The 20061-nt window shown below is 36.0% G+C and overlaps 1 non-coding gene across 1 annotated transcript; it reads left to right on the top strand.

Annotated features, from left to right (window-relative positions):
- The first annotated feature begins 16863 nt into the window (after positions 1–16863).
- Positions 16864–16970, top strand: LOC141709249 (small nucleolar RNA R71). Its single transcript, XR_012569836.1, has one exon. It is a non-coding gene; the product is annotated as a small nucleolar RNA R71 (small nucleolar RNA).
- Positions 16971–20061: the final 3091 nt, after the last annotated feature.

The raw sequence follows: 20061 nt of genomic DNA on the forward strand, positions 1-20061 counted from the left end.
TACTTTCTCTGAGCAATATATTTACAAGCAAATGATTTTTATCCATGTTGCTAATATTTTCAGTCAGATTTGCGCTTGACCAAGTACTTTCAGTGCCGGAATGGATAGCAGCCTTTCCGATAACATTTTGGAAACTGTTTGTCAAAAAGCACAGATATCCAGAAAATCATAAGATTGTGGTTTACAGTTGCAGGGGATCCCCGTAGAAATCCTTTTGGGCAAGATGTGCCAACTTGGTCTTGTGCCAGGAGGTAAACAATACCTTGAAGAGGCTTATCTACTTCTGGAGTAGATGATGAACACATATTTGGATCTTTTGTAGCCATTACCTGCTACAGATTTCACCATGTTACTTTCGGAGGAAGGAAAAAACGATGTTCTTAACGATTTAAGGTCTCGGAAGTGCTTGTGGAAAGTCGGAGGCTATAACAACTGGTCAATCCGAAATAGGTCTAAAACAGACTTACAATTGTGGCACAATTTTGTTTTTCAGGAGGCTGTTAAAAAAGTAGTACAAAAAATCGGACAGGCCCTTGTAAAAATGAGCCTGGGGCTGCAGCTCACAAGTAAATAGTCCTTGAACGGCGGTTGTTGATCCAACAAATTTACTTCCTCATTTAGCATTTACCAAATCATATCAAGATGTGATATTTCTAGGTTATGCTAAAGTAAATGGAAACCACAGAAAATTTAATACTCCTATGGAGTAATATATGAAGATCAAAAATGAATATTTAGATTTCATATTTATATATGTTGGGTCCTCTGAACACGAGTCAGGATTTCCAATTCACCACCCCAAACTTTAGCCTGGGCTTGATTTTTCAAACAGTCGGACCCGATCCGTTTCTACAAAGTCTGCACTTTTTAAACTTCGGTTTATTGAATTTTTTTTCTGTGGTATATTAGCCTTATTATTTATCTCTAAACAAAAAATATAGTTCATTATTTTTCATTTTTTACTTAGGACACATATTTTATACCCTCCCTGTCATAGGCGGTATTATTGGTTACGATGATGATGAAAATATATTTATATAATATAATATAATATTTATGATATATTTATATAATATAATATATAAATATATAAATATATCATATTATATTATATAATATATAATATAATACGATATATTTATATTTCCAAAACTCATATTTTTTTATGAAATCACTCCAAAATATAATATAATATACATAAACTCATAGCAATTTTAGGTATATTAAACTACGACATATATTTCATATCCACTATTTATTTAGTTTTATTTTATTAAACTTTTTAATAATTTTTTTTATTAAAAGTTCGTTGCATACTTAAAAGCTTAAATATTTGTAACATGCATACGTGTTTAGGATTTAAAATTACTTTTTATTGACCTAAACGAAGTGATCGAGTGTTTATATCAACCACTTCTGTAATCCGTGCAATGAACGAGCATACGCTAAATAGTGCTAATTGGAACTGTTTTTGCTGCAATTGTTGACAATATATTTATGTTGTTACCTAATGGATTAATAATTTATTTGTTTATGCATATGAGGCATTCGTAAGAAATAATAAGTTATGGTAGTATACATTTTTTGTCACATTATAATTAAATGATATTTATAATATGTTAATGTTTAGAATGTAAAATAAATACAAATGATTATGTGTACCTGAATTTTATCAATCACTCTAAATAAAAAATAATTATTGATTTATTTTTATAATTATTTAATGTGTTTATGTGTTAGATATGTGATTGATGAGTCATATAATATAAGCAATTGACGTCAGTATTGTAAATTTACTCACTGAATGACATATGATACTCTCCATCCCAATATTTTTCTATTTTGGGATGTTCCAACAGATTGTTAATATTTCATATAATAACATATTATCTTTATAATGGCTCCAAAATTTACCCCCGCTTTCTTAATCTTTCTTCAACATAATTCATTTTTTCAATCTCAGTGTCTAATAACGATGTTAACATTCTATGTGATGGTGGAAGTATATGATATATATCATATAATGTTTACTAGCCTATAACCTGTGCGATGCACAGACTGATTATAATATTTGTAATTTTATTATTTTGTTATTTCGTAAAACTAAATTATAAAAATAATGGTTATATATTATTAAAATTAATAAAATTAAAATATTTACGTATTATTTTTTATGTATTATATATTATTGAAGGATTCAAAATTTCAATAGTTAAAATTTTAAAAAGTCTTTTTTTCTTCTGCAATCTATATGACGGGTGTAGGGTCTATACGAAAGCGGGAGTCTTGAATATAAGTGTATATGGATGATTTGCTATTGTTTTTTAATTTTTCCTTGATTTAATAAATATTTTATTATATTATAATTTGAATTAATAAAATTAATTTCGGAAGTGTTTGATTTCCTACCGAGAAAGAAGTTGAGTGCTCTTAGATATCAAGCTGAATTATAATTCATAAAGTTTGTAGTTATATGAGATACATGATTTATTTATTTTGATTAAATAATATTTGTTTAAACTTTTTTTATTATATTATAATTTGAATTAATAAAATTAATTTTGGAAGTGTGATTTCCTACCAAGAAAGAAGTTGAGTGCTCTTAGATATCGAACTGAATTATAATTCATAGAGTTTGTAGTTACATGAGATACATGATTTATTTATTTTGATTAAATAATATTTGTTTAAACTTTTTTTGGAAGGGGTAAACATATTTTTTAAGAAGGTGGTAACCAACCGACCAAACGAAACCATATTTCGCTTATAATAGTATAGTATAGATTAGTGAAGTATAAATCATACATATATGTATAACTACTTTATTTTATTGAATTTAATATAATATTTCGTCATTCCATCATGTTGGAGGACGAGGTTAGATTGATGATAAATAAGAATATACGAGTATTTATATGTGTATGTATGTCCATCTATTAATTTATATATATATATATTTATTTATTTATTGTATATATGTATGTATGTATATATTTATGCATACATGTATGTATGTACATATACTAATATACAATAATTGATAATTTTTAATAAATGAATGGTGAGATAAATTAAATATTAATTAATGTAGGGGTATAATTGTCATATGAATTAATTAGGTCGACAAATCTCTATAACGATGTTAACAACCTATGGGACGGTGGAAGTATATGTTATATGTCACATAAATATTAATAGTGAAATATAAATCGTACATACGTGTATAATTAATTTATTTTATTTTTTATTTCATATAATTTAATATAATATTTGGTCATTTCATTGTGTTGGAGGACAATGTTAAATTGATGACAAATAAGAATATATGAGTATGTATCTATGTATATATGTGTGTGCGCGTGTATGTATATATGTATTAATTTATATATATGTGTGTGTGTGGTCTGTGGATATATATATTTATTGTATGTGTGTATTAATGTATGTATGCACATATTAAATATACAACAATTAATAATTTTTAATAAATGAATGATGAGATAAAATAAATATTATATAGATATTAATGTAGGGTTATAATCATCATATTAATTAAATTGCTCAGCAAACCCCCATTGTTGTATTATATATATAATAGATATTTAAAAGTTTAAGTGTTAAATGTGAGCTGCGGGTTATGAAAAAAATTGCAAAGCGTCATAACATAACATATAAGTACAAACGCAAGTGGATATAAATTGAAAATTTATTGTATCATATTAGCTAAGAGTTGGAAATGCTCCAAGTTGTTTCACCCAACCAAGGAGAAGAAATTTCATAACTGACCACGTAGGGTGAGCTACAGAATTCACGTTTTCTTAAGCTCTATAATAATAAACGTAATGCACTGAGAACTGAGTAGGCTAGCTTCTATAAACTACAAATATTTACCTCTGTTCACTATTAACTTTAGCAAATACTACTACCTTACGTGTTGGCTGTTCTGCTTCACTCTCTTACATTTGCAATACATCTGACAAACTAGTCCCTATGTATTTTTTCCCCTCAGGTCTATTCGTGAAAAGCAGCATGTCAAATCACCTAAAATTTAATAATCCTAATTCCTAAACCACCGCATGTAATACTGAAACCGGTGAAGTTACACTTCAAATTATCACAATAACCGGGGTATTCCACCTCATTCTTAAGCACGTATGTCCAGAGCAGTACTTTGAGATTTTTTGTTCCCTATACCAAATGAAAAAATTGTGCCTCCAAGACCAAGAACATTAATTATATTATTAAATAATAAAAATCATAATTTAAAATATTATTATAAATTTGAGTTGGAAAACAAATCTTACAAGTACATAAATAGTAAGATATAATTATTAGAAATTAAAAAAATAATCAAATTAAACCTAATTCTTATGTAAACTTATTAAAAAGAAATATATATATATAAATATATATATATATATATTAATTAATAAAATCTTAAATAACTCTTTTCATTGAATACGTTAATATTAAATATAAATATAATTTAAAATAAATTAATAATTTAGAAATTGAATTATTAAAATCTAATATATTGCACAAGTTGTCAAAAAAAAAAATTAATATTCATAGTATTTTATAGTTAAGACTAGTAGTAGTCTAAACTAGTTATCAAAATAATTAATATTCTTACTAAATACCTTGCTTAGTAATTTTTTTTCTAAAATTTAATAACTTACTTAAATTGTTAATATAATATTTTTACTTTTAGCTCCAGATAATACTTTATAATCATTTGACATTTACTAATAATTCACTATAGGTTATCTTCTATTTGTATATTTTTTTTATTGAAAAAGATATTATACTTTTTTTTGCAAATAAAATATGTAATACATGCATCCATCCAAAAACATGTGCCCTTACAAATTTTAGGACCCTGTCCCGTCGAGTAAGTCGCACACCCTCAGGCACGACCCTGCGAATGTCAAAAAACCCGACATTCGTCTGCCAAACCTTTCGATAAACGGGGCACGAGATCTCTACAAAAAATGATATACATGTCAGATAAGATGCCAAAAATAACAGAAACGATGACAACATTTTCATATGAAACTAACCACTTCATCAACGATTTTTTCAGCAATTGAAATGAACTTCAAAAATTTCCATCCTCCTTTATAACTCCTCACTAAGACAAACAATAATAGATTTCAAAGGCACAAATAATTTAAACAAATACCCATTCTCAATAACCACATATATTTAAATATTTAATATACAGTTTCATCTCACCGATTGATGGACTCCGATTTTGAGATGCATTCACAATGCTTGGATATCGATTCTCAACACCGTCACGACCAATAATGAAACCTTAAATATTATATTAGACACATACTCGGAAACAAGCACTTCATTTCCGGTCAAGCGATGATCAACAAAGAAATCAATAATGCCACCAAGTTTACAATTAAACCGATCAAAAGTGACATGCAATTTGTACCCATTCCTAATTTTAAGCATCAAGTTTTGTGAAATACGATCTCCATGCATAATCACGAAACGAGTGGGAACTACCTGTATTTAAAATTTAACCAAATAATCGCTTCAATCCATTACTAAAATCAATTTAAACACACGACATAAGGTAAGACAAGTTAAAAACTTACTAATTCATTCAATAAGCAATCATCCGTTCCGAGGTACTTCATAAAACTGGGTACATCATCAGAAGAAGGCATTAACGAGTTATTCTAGAAGAGAACACTTTTCTGATTTAGGGATTTCAAGCTTAATTTGAGAATAGTGGAACTTTCACTTTTGAGAGTTAAACTCTCCATCCTATAAATTAAGTACTCCACCAAACTAACACGACTACCAAGTATTATGTCTACTAGTTTAAATCCCGTGCGATGCACGGGTTCTCATTAATATTTAAAAAATTTATTTATTCCGTCATATTATAATTTTTAAATATTTATACAAATATATAATAATTATAAATTTACAATAAAAATAGTAGGATAACACGTGGTCATAATTTAGTAGAATAAATATACTATATCTAGTAGTTTAACAATTTAGCACTTTATCGGATATATAACAGTATTTTTTTATTTTTTTAATAATAAGATAAACTGTGGTTTTAGTTTAGTAGGATAAGTAGGCTATTTATTTATCTGTAGCCATTACCTGCTACAGATTTCACCATGTTACTTTCGGAGGAAGGAAAAAACGATGTTCTTAACGATTTAAGGTCTCGGAAGTGCTTGTGGAAAGTCGGAGGCTATAACAACTGGTCAATCCGAAATAGGTCTAAAACAGACTTACAATTGTGGCACAATTTTGTTTTTCAGGAGGCTGTTAAAAAAGTAGTACAAAAAATCGGACAGGCCCTTGTAAAAATGAGCCTGGGGCTGCAGCTCACAAGTAAATAGTCCTTGAACGGCGGTTGTTGATCCAACAAATTTACTTCCTCATTTAGCATTTACCAAATCATATCAAGATGTGATATTTCTAGGTTATGCTAAAGTAAATGGAAACCACAGAAAATTTAATACTCCTATGGAGTAATATATGAAGATCAAAAATGAATATTTAGATTTCATATTTATATATGTTGGGTCCTCTGAACACGAGTCAGGATTTCCAATTCACCACCCCAAACTTTAGCCTGGGCTTGATTTTTCAAACAGTCGGACCCGATCCGTTTCTACAAAGTCTGCACTTTTTAAACTTCGGTTTATTGAATTTTTTTTCTGTGGTATATTAGCCTTATTATTTATCTCTAAACAAAAAATATAGTTCATTATTTTTCATTTTTTACTTAGGACACATATTTTATACCCTCCCTGTCATAGGCGGTATTATTGGTTACGATGATGATGAAAATATATTTATATAATATAATATAATATTTATGATATATTTATATAATATAATATATAAATATATAAATATATCATATTATATTATATAATATATAATATAATACGATATATTTATATTTCCAAAACTCATATTTTTTTAGGACGCGCCTTAGGGTTAGGACGCGCCTAATATTGGGTAAAGTGAGTAGTGTGAGTCATTTGGAAGTAAGATGCAATGGGTGCACCCCGTAGAGTGAGGACGCGCCCCAGGGTTGAATGCGCTCTCATTAGATGAAATACAGGATATGGATTATCTATGTGTTTGAATTATAATACAAGGGAGGATGTGTGCATTTTACAGGGTGAGGACGCGTCCTATCCTAGGAAGATGCGTACTTTTAGATTCATTTGGATAGTTGGACTTGTCCTCACCTAGGACAAGGAAAACAAGGACAAGTTCAGGATAAGACAAGAATGGAAGGAGCAATGGAGGATTATTTGACTAACATATTTGTTGTAGGTACTCTTTGAAGAATTCCCTCCTTGATCCCTCCTTGAGTCGGTCAAGGAGGGGGATGTCCGTGAAAAGCTTGAAGGCCTCCAGGGGTATGCCTGATGATTGAATGCCTCCTCCTGTATTCAACGGGTGTCCTCGTTGGGGATGTGGGATTACATTGGTGTGTGCTTTGGGAGCTCTGTTCTTGTATTCAATGGGTGTCCTCGTGGGAGAAATTTGGAGTCATCCTACACTTTTTACCCAAGAGCTAGGGATCACCTGTCCTGCTATCTGGTGGGTTATCCTCATTCGGGGGACAGGGACGCGTATGGCATTTTTGGTGAACCGTGGCTATACCTGCGTTTTTTTTTAACTCAATGGAGATAGTGTTGGTGAGACTGCATAGCTGTATGAACAGTTACGTGATAACTCAACACAATAACAACACTAGAAAATGACAGGTTAATAATACTACGTCTACAGAAGAAATCAGGAAGAATGAAGACAAGGCAAAAACAAAGAATCAGAAGATTAGAAGGAGTCCTGAAGTCTGTTGTTAGGGCGAAAACACGCGTTAATATTCCCGTAAGTATACGCGTTCGCAAGTAATATAGAATACTTTCTAGTTCATTCCCACAGAGACTCAGACTAATTATGTTCAATTAAACTCACTCACCAATGTATGATTACTTCTCAATGTTAAGACAATAACACTTAGATTTGATTAACTAATTATGAACTATAATTAACTACTAGAATTAAACACTTAATTAACACTTAGAATTAACAATATTAAAACACTCATGAGATCACAACTTCATTACTACTTCCTTCAGTAGTCATTGTTATTACCCTTAGCATGCAACATCGATGATATTAATCGAATAACACGAAACTGATAAAAGCCAACTTTCATTGTACTAATACCATTCTACCAAACATCCACAATTAAGATAGAAGTTGAATAGGCATCAATTATGTTGAGTCCCTATATGTCTACAGAAATTGACAACATAATGATTTAAGAACAAGTTATTCCTTTTGATTACACAGAGCGAATAAAACGGTTAGAGTTACCCACTAATCACGCAGACTCATACATGAACCTATGCTAGTATGGCAAGTTCTAAATCTCGAGATCCCCTGTCGCTTCACAAGAGATTAACACCCTATCTTATATGTTCGTGAAGCACATAAGACGAATACGCACAACCAATACTAGATACCATACAAGCATCACACACTAAGGTATTAAACAACTAACTAAAGAAGTACATAGTAAATCCGTTACGACCCCATGATCACGATTAGCCCATGTTAGCACTCATCGTCATCATAGGTTCATATGAAAATATGATAAATAAACATAAAAGAATAATAACTAAACTAATTATATTAAATCAGAGTACGTCACAAGAGTAAATAGGTTCAAAGCAAAGAAAACTAGCATCCAACGTTACAACGAAATAAAGAATCACAAGAAAATATGCTTCTTCTTCGTTGCGATGTGCTAAAACGGTCTTCTTCCTTATCTCCTTCGCTCCTTGATTAATACAACGATCCAACACACGTGAAACGTCTCTGAAATTACTTATATAGGAGTCCCATAAAACCCAGATTACTCAGAAGTTGGAAGCCGAACATAATTAGAAGTCTAAAATATTAAATCTGAAATTACGACCCTGCGCGGCCCGCTCAGCATGCGCGGCCGCTCAGCATAGCTGAGCGGGCGCTCAAACCCCTTCTGGAAAAATGATCTGTTTGCTCCTTTTCTTCGCTGTAATCTGCTCCTCTCTTTCCACTTGCAATGCTAGACACATGCCAAGGCCTATTATTGATGAATTCTCCCCCGAAATGCAACTAATACCCTGAAATGCACAAACACTAAAAAAAACGCATCAAATACACAAAATACTTGACTTTAAGACACCAATTTAAGCTATTATAAGACGTTCTGAGTGGTATAAAATGCCACTTATCACACCCCCCAAACTTAAATCGATGCTTGTCCTCAAGCGTCACAGACTCAAAAACAAACTAAAAACATGCATGAATGCAATCTATATGAAATGCAGCGATCCCCCTTACTACGACCAAACCAACCAACTCACGACATCTCAACAAATGCAATTAGGCGAATAAAGATCAATCAAACCATACAAACTAACATACAGCCAGAAACGTGGTGTGTGCAGATGCTTAACAGATATGCTTCGCAACTAGATTAATTATCATGACTCAACTATCATCCAGGCAATCGCATGATTATACAAAGAATAAAAATTCGAGGCACAAAGTGACTTATAACACTTCAAGAATCCTGGAGCTTATTACAGAATCATGCTTTTTATTTATAACAACAAATGCTTATTTGACCGTGCAATGAGTGAGGTCCACAAAAGACTTATACAATGGTATCCATGTAGCGAGCGTTAGGTTAGCGGATCCCAGACTATAAAAGCCTTAGGTCACTAGGCACAAGTCCCCTAAGAACTTAATAACTCGAATACCAAAGAGCCCACTCGTGATCAATTATGCATTAACTCTTTAATTTTTTTTTTTTCTCTCTCTTTTTTTCTATATATATTTTTTTTTTCAAAAATTTCTGAGCAAGTGCGTTTCGCTCCATCCTGCTCAACCCTAGACTACTCGCATACACATACGAGCTGGCTACTAGCCATTTGACGCCTAGCCACAATTAGCAACGAATTCCATTTTTTACTCCATATTTTTTCTTTTCATGCCTTTTATCACTAAGAACCTATTATAAAATTCTAAGCATAATAAATAGATTAACCTCGAAAACCGTCGAACCATAACAATAATCTAGTCCTTAAGCATTCTCTAAGACTTAGTGAAATTACAAGTGTTTCTAGCATGCATATCAACCTACACGATTCAATATTACTTTAATGCTATCACTACACTCGCATCAACATCACAAATCAGTCGGCAAATCAGCGCAAAAGGGATCATGGCAAATGCATTAGCTACATGACATGATAAACAAATAAAGCTATAAATAATAAAAAAAAACTCTATATGGCAAAAATTATGCAATTATATGAACTAACTATCATGAATATGCAACTATATGACACACACACAAAATATTCCTTAACTACCACCCCCAAACTTAAAATCTTCACTATTCCCAGTGAAGGTAGTAGAAAGGAACACAGGGTATACCTACTCGGAGAGATCATCATCATCATCACCCTTAGTGGGTGGTGTATCAGGAGGCGGATATGCAGAGTCCTCACCAAAAACTGGCCACTGGATGTCAGCTCCAAGGCCTCGAAAAGCGGTCCCTAGCGCAAGGGTGAACTCCTGAGCAAACCTGCTCTGCGTCTCGTACATAGTATCCATCCTCCGTGACAGCCTCCTATACTGGGCATCATCCATCCCAACACCCTCCTGAGCTCTAGAAGAACCACCCTCATCACGCCTTGGCCTCGCCATAGTAGCACCTCGTGCTGGACGCCCTCCTGAAAGATGATAACCCAGCCCATGCTCCTCGGGCTCACCACCGATCCACTTCTGCATCGCATTCAGAGTCCCGGAATTAATAGGAGCGGCCGGCAACTGCAACTGCTCATGAGACGGCCACTGAACTCCCACCGCTCGGCAAAGCTTAGTAACCGTGGATGTATAAGGAATGTTCATGTGCTTAGCTCCCCTCAAAAACTTCAGAATTCCTTGGTAGATGAACTCACCAAGGTCCACATAGTACTCCTCATTCAAAATTCCCCACAACAACTGTGCTCTCTTAACTGTGACCTCATGTGCATGCGAAGAAGGCAGAATATTAGCATAAATAAACGCATTCCATGCACGGACATACCTGTTCATCGCGATCGCCGGAAAGTGACGATACTCATTAGTTCCAGTCTTGAAAGTCCATACTGTACCCGGCCTACAGAAAGTAGCACAAATCAAATCCAAGTCAAAATCTTCAGCAGTCTTCTCGTTCCAGCTCTCCTCCGTGGGCTTCTTCTGCCTCTGCCCAATCACACGGTGAATCGACGCAGGGTGATAATCAACCGTCATCCCCCGGACCACAGAATACCCATTCTTCTCGGCCTTCGCGTTCGCATAAAACTCGTGAACCACACTCATCGGCACTGCTTCAGGCGACTCACAAAAAGATATCCACCCCTTCTCAGCAATCATAGGCAACAACTCACCATCTCTCCCCGATGGTAAAAAGCTCCTCTCCTTCAGAATCGGCTTCCCCAGAAGCCTAGTGTACTCCTCCTCGGCAGCCCTATCATTCAAACAAGGCCTCGCAGCAGTACCCCTCGAAGAATCAGCAGTAGGGACAGTGCTGCTGCTATCAATAGTCCTCGCTCTCTTGGGTGTCATCGAATCTGAATAAAAGTGCTTGAGATTTATGTTTTTGTGTTTGGGAGAGAGTTGAAGTGTAGAAAGAGTATGGGAGATATATGGGATATGTGTATGTATATATAGGGTATGGATTAGGGTAGAATTTGATTAGGAGTGGGTTTAAGGGTTAAAATCATGGGATAATGGGGAAATAGGTCGTGGGTTTATGGTTTGTATTTTGTTTTTTTATTTTTCTGATTTTTTTTGGGTTTATATGGAACAAAAATTTTTTCTCCCAGCCGACCCCTGAGCGGTCGCTCAGCAGAGCTGAGCGGGCGCTCAGGAGGCTACTGGAAAAAAAAATTCTAGCCTAGTTTTTCTGATTTTTTTGTGGTTTTGGATATGTTATTAACTTCTAAGGGTTCCTGTAACAACAAATCATGGGTTGCCTCCCACGAAGCGCTTCTTTTTTGTCATTAGCTTGACGTTGCGTACCTTCCTCAAGTTGACAATACACTAACCACTTCTCGGTTTGCCGTGTCCCCATAGTAGTGCTTCAAACACTGACCATTAACCTTGAATGCTTGGTCCGGATCATTCTCAAAAATCTCCACCGCTCCATGTGGAAACACAGTTTTGACAATAAAAGGTCCAGACCACCTTGATTTCAACTTCCCAGGAAAAAGTCGGAGACGAGAGTTGAATAAGAGAACTTGTTGCCCCGACGCGAATAACTTAGGATGTAGCTTCCTACCGTGCCACCTTTTCACCTTTTCCTTGTACATTTTGTTGTTCTCGTACGCTTGGAGTCGAAATTCATCAAATTCATTAAGCTGAAGCATTCGCTTCTTTCCAGCTGCATCTAGATCCAGGTTCAACTTTTTTAACGCCCAATAGGCCTTATGCTCAAGCTCCGCAGGTAAATGACATCCCTTACCATACACCAGTTGAAACGGGGACATACCAAGTGGAGTTTTGTATGCTGTTCTGTAAGCCCAAACAGCTTCATCGAGCTTTAAAGACCAATCATTCCTTGACGGACAAACAACCTTCTCTAGAATGCGCTTGATCTCTCTGTTAGATACTTTCACTTGACCATTTATTTGCGGATGATAGGCAGTAGCAACTCGATGATTCACGTTATAACGCTGCATCATAGAAGTGAACTTACAGTTGCAGAAATGCGACCCTTCATCACTTATGATTACTCGAGGCATTCCAAACCTTGTGAAAATCTGCTTATGAAGAAATTTCAACACTGCCTTTGCATCATTTGTCGGTAGAGCTTTGACTTCTACCCATTTTGAGATATAATCGACTGCCAGCAAGATGTACCGATTGTTGCAGGATGAGACAAAAGGCCCCATGAAATCGATTCCCCAAACATCAAAGACCTCGACTTCAAGCATCACATTTAACGGCATCTCATCCTTTCTCGTCAAATTTCCCACTCTTTGGCAACGATCACACCTTAAAACAAATTGATGAGCATCCTTAAACAAGGTAGGCCAGAAAAAACCTGCTTGCAGAATACGAGCTGCCGTCTTCTCACCACCATAGTGTCCTCCATAAACTTTGGAGTGGCAATCTCGTAATATCCCCTCCGTCTCACAGAATGGGATACATCTCCTGATGATCTGGTCAGCTCCCTGTCTAAACAAATACGGTTCATCCCACATATACCACTTTACCTCATGCAAAAACTTCTTCTTTTGAGCTGTGGTCAAATTAAGAGGCATTATATTGCTGACAAGATAATTCACAATATCTGCAAACCATGGCTCTTCCTCCTGAACTGCGAACAACTGCTCATCCGGAAAAGATTCGTTGATCAATGTCTTATCATGTGAAGTAGACTCGGGATTCTCAAATCTAGAGAGATGGTCAGCTACTTGATTCTCAGTACCTTTTCGATCCTTGATCTCTAACTCAAATTCCTGTAGTAAGAGCACCCAACGAATGAGTCCCGGCTTCGAATCCTTCTTGGAAACCAAATAGCGAATGGCCGCATGATCAGTGAATACTGTCACTTTTGTCCCAAGCAGATAAGATCGAAATTTTTCAAAACCAAATACTATAGCCAAGAGCTCCTTCTCAGTAGTGGTGTAGTTCATTTGGGCCCCATTTAAGGTCTTGCTAGCATAGTAGACCATATGAAAGAGATTATTCTTGCGCTGCCCAAGAACTGCGCCTACCGCATAATCACTCGCATCACACATCATCTCAAAAGGCTCTGTCCAATCCGGTGCTGTAATAACGGGTGCAGTGATCAAACTCTTCTTAAGAGTCTCGAATGCCGTCAAACATTCATCATCAAATTTGAAAGACACATCCTTCTCAAGCAAGTTGCACAGCGGCTTAGATATCTTCGAAAAGTCCTTGATGAAACGCCGATAAAAACCCGCATGACCAAGAAAACTACGGATTCCTTTCACAGAAATAGGTGGTGAAAGATTTTCAATCACTCCTACCTTGGCTTTGTCCACCTCAAGACCCTTGCTAGAGACCTTATACCCAAGAATAATGCCTTCACGTACCATAAAATGACATTTTTCCCAATTGAGCACCAAATTAGTTTCCACACACCTTTTGAGCACGACACGAAGATTATTCAAACATTCATCATACGAATGTCCAAAGATGGAGAAGTCGTCCATGAACACCTCGATATTATTGCCAATCATGTCAGAGAATATAGCCATCATACATCTCTGAAAAGTGGTCGGTGCGTCACTTAACCCAAACGAAACTCTGTGAAAAGCAAACGTGCCAAATGGACAAGTGAAGGTAGTTTTTTCTTGATCCTCTGGTGCAATACAAATCAGATTATACCTCGAGTAGCCATCCAGAAGACAATAATACTCATGACCAGCCAACCTGTCAAGCATCTGATCAATAAACGGAAGAGGGAAGTGATCCTTCCTCGTGGCCTTGTTCAACTTTCGGTAGTCCATGCATACTCTCCATCCTGTGACTGTTTGAGTGGGGATGAGCTCGTTCTTCTCATTTGCTACCATAGTAATACCTCCTTTCTTAGGCACACATTGCACGAGGCTCACCCAAGAACTGTCAGAAATAGGATAAATGATTCCTGCATCCAGCCACTTCAGAATTTTTTTCTTCACCGCCTCTTTCATAATGGGATTAAGTCTGCACTGTTGCTCAATAGTTGGCTTACTACCCTCCTCAAGCAGAATCTTATGTATGCAATATGAAGGGCTGATCATCTTGATGTCTGCTATGGTCCATCCAATAGCCGATTTGAATTCTCTCAAAATCCTTAAGAGTTTGTCCTCCTCACCACCTGAAAGGTCAGATGCAATAATAACAGGTAATGTAGATGCATCACCTAAAAAAACATACCTCAAGTGTTCAGGCAATGGTTTAAGCTCCAAGGTGGGTGCTTCCTCAATTGATGGTTTGAGCTTTCCTTCAGCATTTTTGAGGTTCGAAGTACCAAGAGATTCAAACGGCATGTCCAGCTTTCGCCTCCAGGGAGAAGCATTAAGATATTGTAATTGCTCATTGCCATCCTCATCATCACTGTCAAAATCCCCCACTAAGGCCTTTTCTAATACATCAGACATTAGCATATGATCGAATTCTGAAGTAACCGCAGAATCAATCAAATCCACTTTTAAGCACTCCTCATCTTCTGTAGGGAATTTCATTGCTTTGAATACATTGAAGGTTACATCCTGATCCTGCACCCTCATTGTAAGTTCACCTTTTTGCACATCTATCAAGGTACGGCCAATAGCCAAGAAAGGTCTTCCCAAGATTATGGGAATCTTCTTATCTTCCTCGAAATCCAGAATAACAAAGTCTGCAGGAAAGAAGAGCTTATCCACCTTGACTAGCACATCCTCCACTATGCCTCTTGGGTAAGTAATAGAACGATCAGCCAATTGTAGAGACATGTAGGTGGGCTTTGGATCAGGCAAATCCAACTTTTTAAAGATCGACAACGGCATCAGATTGATGTTTGCTCCCAAATTGCAAAGGCATTTGTCAAAAGATAACTTACCAATGGTGCAAGGAATGATGAAGCTACCCGGATCTTTAAGCTTTGGAGGTAACTTTTGCTGTAGCACAGCACTGCATTCTTCCGTTAGAGCAACGGTCTCAAGGTCATCCAGTTTCACCTTCCTTGAAAGAATACTCTTCATAAACTTCGCATAACTAGGCATTTGCTCCAGAGCCTCAGCGAAAGGTATATTGATGTGAAGTTTCTTGAACACCTCCAGAAACTTACCGAACTGCTTATCCAGCTTTTGTTGTTGCAATCTCTTAGGGAAAGGTGGTGGAGGATATAGTTGTTTCACCCCTGTATTACCCTCAGGAAAAGTGTGTTCAACAGTAGTCTTCCTTGGTTCCGCCGCTTTCTCCTTTTGCTTAACTTCTTCATTTCCAACTTCAGCTTCTCCTTCTTTTGCCTTTTCAGCATCAGCAACTTTCCCAGACCTTAAGGTAATAGCATTGACTTGCTCTTTAGCTTCCTTCCTGCCTGGCACTTCCGTGTCACTGGAAAGTGTGCCAGGTTGGCGATTGAGCACTGCATTGGCTATTTGACCGATTTGATTTTCCAAGATCTTGATAGACACTGCCTGACTCTTGCATAACAGCTTAAGTTCCTCAAAATCAGCACTAGTGGGTGCAGCTGCACCTCCCTGTTGAGGATATGATTGCCTTTGAGCATACTGCTGTGGTTGCTGGAATCCAGATGGATTGAACTGTTTACTCACACCTTGCTGTTATGGTGGCTGAATAGCATTCTGATTATTACCCCAACTGAAATTTAGATGATTTATGTTGTTAGGATGATAAGTAGCTGGCACAGGCTACTGTTGTCGCTGATAATTGTTCACATACTGAACAGATTCGTAAACAAGAGAACACTGATCCGTAGCATGAGAACCTGCATAAAGCTCACAGACCATAGCTATTTGATTGACTCCATAGGTAGCTAGAGAATCGACCTTCATAGACAACGCTTGGAGCTGCGCTGTAATAGCGGTGGCTGCATCGACTTCCTGAATACCTGCTACCTTCCCAGGCATCATCCTTTGAGTTGGGTTTTGATGCTCATTTGCAGCCATAGTCTCAATAAGATTATAAGCCTCAGTATAGCTTTTGGCCCACAAGGCGCCTCCAGCTGCTGCATCAAGCATGGGCCGAGATTGGGCCCCTAAACCATTATAGAAACCAGTGATCACTATCCAATCGGGCATTCCATGATGTGGACATTTTCTCAACATTTCCTTGTAGCGTTCCCAAGCTTCGCACATAGATTCTGTAGGTTGCTGCGCAAACTAAGTAAGAGCACTCCTCATAGCAGCATTTTTGGCCATTGGATAAAACTTCACCAGAAACTTTTGCGCAAGATCTTGCCAAGTAGTGATGGACCTAGCTGGTTCAGAATGTAACCAGTCCTTAGCTTTATCCCTCAGTGAGAATGGGAAAAGCCTCAGCTTGATAGCCTCATCAGTCACACCATTATATTTGAAAGTACTGCAGATCTCGACAAAATTCCTTATGTGCATGTTGGGGTCTTCAGTCGCAGCTCCTCCGAAAGAAACAGAGTTTTGCACCATCTGAATAGTGCCCGGCTTGATTTCAAAGGTGTTAGCTTGGATAGCCGGATGAAGAATGCTTGACTGAATGTCATCAATTTTAGGCCGAGAAAAGTCCATAAGAGCTGGATCTGCCGGAATAATACGATCACCCATGATTACTGGCTCTTTCTGCTCACTTCCTGAATCCGAATCTTCAAAATCTATCTTCTCCGGAATATCAAGAACTTCGTCTGTCTCCTAGGCTGTATCTAAAGTCCTCTTGCGAGTACGAGAACGAGTTTGCATAAATGCTCGCTAAAGTACCTGAAACACAACCGGAAATAATAAGTAACACGTCTTAATCACTGAGTCCTAACGACCAATGATGGTAAGTACATAAAGTAAACAAATACGCCGAGCCCCCGGCGGCGGCACCAAAAACTTGTTAGGGCGAAAACACGCGCTAATATTCACGCAAGTATAAGCGTTCGCAAGTAATATAGAATACTTTCTAGTTCGTTCCCACATCGACTCAGACTAATTATGTTCAATTAAACTCACTCACCAATGTATGATTACTTCTCAATGTTAAGACAATAACACTAAGATTTGATTAACTAATTATGAACTATAATTAACTACTAGAATTAAACACTTAATTAACACTTAGAATTAACAATATTAAAACACTCATGAGATCACAACTTCATTACTACTTCCTTCAGTAGTCATTGTTATTACCCTTAGCATGCAACAGCGATGATATTAATCAAATAACACGAAACTGATAAAAGCCAACTTTCATTGTACTAATACCATTCTACCAAACATCCACAATTAAGATAGAAGTTGAATAGGCATCAATTATGTTGAGTCCCTATATGTCTACAGAAATTGACAACATAATGATTTAAGAACAAGTTATTCCTTTTGATTACACAGGGCGAATAAAACGGTTAGAGTTACCCACTAATCATGCAGACTTATACATGAACCTATGCTAGCATGGCAAGTTCTAAATCTCGAGATCCACCGTCGCTTCACAAGAGATTAACACCCTATCTTATATGTTCGCGAAGCACATAAGACGAATACGCACAACCAATACTAGATATCATACAAGCATCACACACTAAGGTATTAAACAACTAACTAAAGAAGTACATAGTAAATCCGTTACGACCCCATGATCACGATTAGCCCATGTTAGCAATCATGGGTTCATATGAAAACATGATAAATAAACACAAAAGAATAATAACTAAACTAATTATATTAAACCAAAGTACGTCACAAGAGTAAATAGGTTCAAAGCAAAGAAAACTAGCATCCAACATTACAACAAAATAAAGAATCACAAGAAAATATGCTTCCTATTCGTTGCGATGTGCTAAAACGGTCTTCTTCCTTATCTCCTTCGCTCCTTGATTAATACAACGATCCAACACACGTGAAACGTCTCTGAAATCTACTTATATAGGAGTCCCATAAAACCCATTACTCAGAAGTTGGAAGCCAAACATAATTAGAAGTCTAAAATATTAAATCTGAAATTACGACCCTGCGCGGCCGCTCATCATAGCTGAGCGGGCGCTCAGACCCCTTCTGGAAAAATGATCTGTTTGCTCCGTTTCTTCGCTGTAATCTGCTCCTCTCTTCCCACTTGCAATGCTAGACACATGCCAAGGCCTATTATTGATGAATTCTCCCCCTAAATGCAACTAATACACTGAAATGCACAAACACTAAAAAAATGCATCAAATACACAGAATACTTGATTTCAAGACACCAATTTAAGCTATTATAAGACGTTCTAAGTGGTATAAAATGCCACTTATCATCTATCTACAGGTCACTGAAAGAAGTTCATTAATATGATCATGCCTCAATGAAGAACAAAGGTTAAAGACTTTCAGGGTTTCAGAAATGTTGAAGATTCAGTATACAAGTGCTACCGGAAGATTTCAGTGTATTGGCATTGATTGAAAATAGATAGTGTTTGAAGCATAGGAATCTGAAGAATTGAAGACAGGGCATAGACAGAGGTTAATGAAGACGTTGTCTAAAGTACCAGAAAGGATTCTAGTGAAAGTACAGTTGTTTATTGACAGTTAGTGTTCGAAGCAATAAAGTTGAGACAAGCTTAACAATGTAATCAAGGCTATGATACGAAGACCTGAATCGGGGTTAGTCGTCTGTGAACCAGATCAGTTGCACTAGGCGTCAACAGCTCGTGAAAAGAATCTGGGTATTATTTATAGAAGGATTGTTAAGTTGAGGAACGTACTTGGATTGAACGTTTATATGTTAAAGTACGAGAAGAGGTGGGCGGGGTATACAGTTCAACAGCTTAGGGGAGTGGCGAAACTCAAAGTTTAATTGTTATATTAAATAAATTATTTAATGGACTTTAATATAATTTATTAAATAAACTTAAAATGATTTTCTTATAAACTTTAAGTAAATTTATTTTATAAATCTAAATTAGTTTATTTATTTAAGTTATATTTAAGTTTATTTTATAAAATAATTTAATTACAATTTAAACTTAAAAAGAAAAGAAAAGGAGAAAAGAAAAGGAGAAAAAGAAAATACAAAAAGAAAAACAAAAAAAGAAAACAAAAAGAAAAAGAAAGAAAAGAAAAAGAAAGAAAAGAAAAAGAAAATAAGAAAAGCAAAAAGAAAAAAAAGAAAAAAAAATAAACAAAAGAATGTGTACATAAATGTACATATTGTTTTTAGTTGGATTTTGTTTTTTAAGTACATGATCATGTACCTGTTAGTATATTAAGTCGCCACAGAGATTGTCCTCCCCTCCCTCTGTCGCCACAGAGGTTATGTCGCCACATGATGTAATCAAGGTGTCGCCAC

This window comes from Apium graveolens, chromosome 2, assembly GCF_009905375.1.
Source record: "Apium graveolens cultivar Ventura chromosome 2, ASM990537v1, whole genome shotgun sequence".
In the NCBI taxonomy this organism is placed as follows: Eukaryota; Viridiplantae; Streptophyta; class Magnoliopsida; order Apiales; family Apiaceae; genus Apium; species Apium graveolens.